Here is a 5,444-nt window from a genome sequence, read left to right as displayed (position 1 = left end):
CAGGGCCTCGCCCTTAAATGATTGCGACACAAACTTTACCACATCCCTTTCTGCACAACCACTGATGTCCACCACGGTGTCCATCTCATCCAGCCACGTCATACAATCGACTGCGCGTTTCTCCCCAGTGAAGTCTCGGGGTTTACAAGACACAAAGTACTTGTAGGTGCAGCCCCTGGCACGGGATGCATCAGTATACTCCCTTTCACGACGAACACTGTTTTTATTGGACGAGTGATCATCATCGTCCTTTTTGGGCCTGGACAGTGGTTTGCTGTGGGATTTTGAGTGTGTTTTCGGCTTGGAGAGTGGTTTGGATACGGTTCTACTCCGAGATTCGGTATGTTCCTCGTATTGTCGATCTAGAGCTGCCTGAACAGCGTTGTCGACAAGAGCTTTTAATTGAGCGCCCGTTAAATGTACTTGGGCGTTATCATATTCGTCTTCGTTCGTATGACTATTTTCTCCATTAGGATCGGCCATGGTACTTGAATCTGTTACAGAAGATAACGAAAATTTTATTTAGGAGTTTATTATTGAATTGTCTTTTATGGCAATTCATTAACCATGGTAACAAAGACCATATCTGGTTAATTTGTTACTCACTTTTTATTTAGGATTTGAACATACTTATCCTAATTACGAATAATATTGCTAGTGGCATAAAAGCCTAGTCACGAGGACGTTATATAATATTAGCCGAGATTATAGAGAATCTAGGTACGAAGGTTTGAACCGTAGTCCTTTTACCCCTTCTGACAGGGAGTCATAGACCACCACTGTCTTTTGTCTTATTATGACAACAATTATGGCCCATAGGCATTACATCACTAATGGATGTTTAATAAGTTTGGCCCGTAGGCACTACATCACTAATGGATGTTAAATAATTGATCATCTTTATTGACGATTTAACCCATGATTTATTATATCATTAATTTGGGCTTTGAAATCCTTAGAAGGATTCTTATATAAGAATGCCACGTGCGATTTTAACGAATCACACCTGCCATGAATGTTAACATGATTACAGAGGTTAACTGGAATTCTGAATCTTTTTAATCAGGTCTTACCATCTTGGCCGGGTCTAAAAGACACCTGGCTAGGTTTCACTCTTAAGATTCTTTATTTAGGCAGATTTAAATTTAAAAGGAATGATTTCGATTTATTTCATAGATAGTAATAACAAAATGAAATTTATAACATAACATTCCAAAATTTCAAATATGATTACACGCTGCCCTATACGGGACTTTTAAACAAGTACATACCTACATAGAGGTTAATAAAGAGACAAGTCCACGCAGGGACCATTACAAGATAAGTGTCCACACAGGGACTAAAGGATAAGTCCACGTAGGGACTGAAATACGATAAACGTCCACACAGGGACTTATTTAAAATAGACATTACATTAGAACATATATAAGGACTAATGGTCACGTTTCTTCTTCTTGCCCTTCAACAGGTTTGCTAGGCCCTTAAGGAATCCCCTGTTGTTCTTTCGTTCTTCCTCGAAATCTCGCTCCACACGACTTAACCGATGGAGGATTTCTTCTTGTTCAGGAGGAGAGAAACGTGGTTGTGGCGCCGGTTGCGGAACTGGAGGTCTAGGAGGTGCTGGATACCCATGAGCTGAGTAATCCGGTATCCCTAGATTTCCAAAAGCTCCGTCGGGATAGCGGGCATTATACCTAGCCGCTATCACATATGGGTCACGATCATAGTTGTAATTGTAATGCGCGTGCGACGACGGTTCGAACGGGTTGTATGCCGTTGGACCCGTGTATGCAGGTATTGGGTGGTTATACCCAAATGGTGGCGAAGATGGTGCAACTGGTGCGGAGTTCGCCTCCTGTACTGGACTTGAAGGTCCTTCTTCAGGTACTGACGGATAGTGACTAGCACTCGAGTGGCGAGGGGTGCTGAAATGAAATTCCCCTCCTCGGGTAGACATCCGTGCGCCTGATCTTCTTCGCCTTGGCGGATCTGGAACTACTGGTTGAACCGGTGGCAGTGGTGGTGGCGTAACTGCCACGAAACGTGGATCCTCGGAAGGATCTTGCTGTTGTTGCTGCTGGTGTTGTGATGTCTGATGAGATGGTGTATAGTACCACTCATGTTGGTTGAACAACGCCTGGAAGCTATCTGGGCCCTGATAAGGTGTCCCATGAAAAGAAGACCCATCGGAGATCTCGATAGGATGTGTGGGCGTACCACGAGCAGGTTCTATTGGATCTGTGTCCTCATCCATGTGGTCTTCTGAGAAGTGATCCTGTGGTCCTAACGGGACAAAGCCTGCAGGTTCCTGAATGTAATCTGCTGGGTTAAACTGACCTCTGAAGTAAGGAGTGGGATCATCAAAAGCACGGTGCGATGCAGATCGCTGTAAGAAGGATGGTTGAGGGTTATTGGGATTATTTTCGGAATCTGGCCCGAACGAGTGACGGTACGATGGCGTCGAGCTATGCGAGGTAGAATGTCGAGCAGGTTCAAAAATGTTTCTCCGTCTCTGGGGTTCTTCACTCCTTGTACTGGAAGGAGCTCGAGTGTTTGATGGTCCAGCTTCGTGATCATTGTGAGTAATGATCGTTCCTCTGCCTCTTCTTCCTCCTCCTCGTCTGATTGCAGGTGGCATATTCCTGCTTTCAAAACTTTAAATAACAATAATAATAAAAAGACAAACTTGGAATAACAATTCGAATTTGTCCTAGGTTCTTGTCTAGACTCAAGTATGTGCAATTGTGTCACTGAGATTAAACACATTAGGATAGTGTTTAATTCACTCAATGTTGGCTCTGATACTAGTGGACACTATGGTTCCCAAAGAAGAAATTGCCTTCAAGGGAGTCTCACTAATGAAACTATTGTCCAGGTGTAAACCAGTAGGTTCAACACATGTAGTAGCTGCTCCATTTGAACTACTGACAGGAATTACTTGTAATTCCTGTAGTGTAGCCTCCTCAACTGTTGGTGGGTTAGCAGAGATAGAGACACCAGACTCAGTCACTTGTTGTGGTATATTCTCATTGACAGGTGATTGAGAAAAACTGATTTGTATCTGGGCTATATCAAGTGCATCCAACAAAGGTATCATTGATAGTGGGAGCTGTGCAGTGACAATAGGGGTAGAAAGAGAATTTGCCCCGAGAGATGGGCCGTCGAAGATAGATTCAAGTGAATCCATTGCTTCATATTGTGGTGTCCCTGTTGATACAACCTGATCCTTTTGAGAGGATGCAGGAGGAGTTTTAGGCGCAGGTTGAGATCTTTCTTCCATCTGCTGTGAGGAAGTAGCAGCAGTGGTTTCAGGTGACTTTTGTGTTGTCACAAGTGTTACCTCTGGGATCTCATCTTCCAGAGTCACCTTTTTGGTGAATTTGGGGGGCTTTTGGATAATTTTCTTTTTGGTCTTTTTGGTGATTTTTGGTGTGGGTTTCACAGCAGGGGTTGTGCTACTGTGATCACCAGGAGCAGTGGGCTCAACAGCAGGGGCTTGAGGAGCAGTTGTTGCTGCTAAATTCTACTCAGGTACCTCTGTTTGTGTTTTTGAAGGTTTTGACAGCCTTGTAAATGTTTCAGAAGTTTGTTTATTTGAATAGGATTTCCTTGGATAAGCCCATGTGCATTATCCTTTGAAAATTTCTTTTGAAGATAAAAACTTAAAAACCTTGGAAACAATAAAAATGATTTTTATTAACATTCTTAACCATATTATTGAAAATCTCATGAGAGTAGTTAAAATTTTCTTCAGCCATGATAGCATAGCCCAAGTATTGGATTTTTAATGGTATTTCATTAAAAGCTGTTGTTTTATTTGACACACACGTGAGGAGGGTATGGAATAAAAACCTTATGGTAGGTGGAAAACCGCCCTTTTGTAAAGTATCCTTTTTCATTTCTTCTTCATACCTGTAACACCTCGAATTTTTGTGTCCAATGATGTGTTAACACGTGTCATTTGTTTACACGTGGCATCTATAATAAATAAAGGACTAATTTTGACAAACCTTGAAAGTATATAAATTCGAGGGTTATAAAATGTCAACAAGGGTAAATATACTGTATAGTATCCCTAAATAATGCTTAAACCTTCAAACGAATAAATTATAGATCGTACAAAAACAAAACGCGAAAGAAAGTGAGAGATTACAAACTACAGGGGTTAACTGTGTCAACATGTTTAATAATACCTCTGAGTGACCCTTTAACGTTCCAAAGACTTTGTAACGGTATTATACACTCACTAAAATAATATATATGAATTTCGCGAAGTTTCGATATGAAACGAGAAAGTTACGATCGAATTCGTAGAAGAAGGGTTAAAAGCGTCAACAGTGAAAGTTAAGGCTTTCCAATATAATTAAATAATAAACCGGGGACTTAATAGCGCGGGTAAATAACACGAGGCCCCTATCGGTAAATAACCGAGGGCCAAACCGCAAAGTTACCCCTTCAAACCCGAAAGGTCAGGTAAATCATTACGAAAGATTTCGTTATTAATGGCCAGATTCTGTAATCATAACAAAAGATTTAAAGTTTCTGAAATAATAACCTCTCGCGACCCGCGTGAAGGTTAGGGGTAAGTTGAGGCGGGCCGCGAGCCACCTCAATTACGCATCTGATTTATCAAACTCAGGCGACCCGCATTATAGTGTATGGGAACTCCCATGCGGGCCGCGTAAAGTGCCCAGATGCAGAATGTTGATGTTTTCTTGACTTTTGGAGCCTTGAACGATCAATAACCAACAAATGGGGCATGGGCACCCTATGCTCAACCCATAACACTTAGGGGACACCTACCATCACCTCTGGTCTGATTGTAAGTGTTGTAATGATCATGTTTGCTTGGCATTGGCTATAAATAGCATGCCTTAAGCTCATAACAATTCACACAACTCAAACTCACATCTTTGATCATTCTAAGTGCTCTCAAGTCCTCATCTCTGCTCCATAAGCAAGAACACAACCTCTGTAAGTGATCTAACCCTTTGTGGTTCCACATTTCCTTAGTAAATAGCTAAGAACCAAACCGTCGTAACTACGGTTTGACTTTACAATAAATCAGTAATGGTTCAGTCTTATGACGAATCAAAAGTGGTTATGAGTTGGTATTTATGTGGGTAATAAACCTCTAAAATGGTTCCCCCTGATCACCACTCTAACTATGTCAAAAGTCGAGTCAAACGTGCGGTTAAAAAGTCAACAGAAAGCTATTTTAGCGATTTATGCATAATCTGTAATATATATGTTATGGAACCTGTTTTGACAATCATAAAACATGATAATAAGTATATAAACCTGTTTGCGCTCGTTTGAATCGATCATTTATTATATTGAACCGGTTCGGAACCAAATGTCGCAAAAGTTTGACTTTTGCTTTGACTTCAGTTCTGACCCGTTTTAGTGAGGTATAAATATACCTTAGGACTCTCTTAGGACCA

Source organism: Helianthus annuus, chromosome 5 (assembly GCF_002127325.2).
Source record: "Helianthus annuus cultivar XRQ/B chromosome 5, HanXRQr2.0-SUNRISE, whole genome shotgun sequence".
Classification (NCBI taxonomy): domain Eukaryota; kingdom Viridiplantae; phylum Streptophyta; class Magnoliopsida; order Asterales; family Asteraceae; genus Helianthus; species Helianthus annuus.
Note: the sequence above shows the minus strand (reverse complement) of the source record.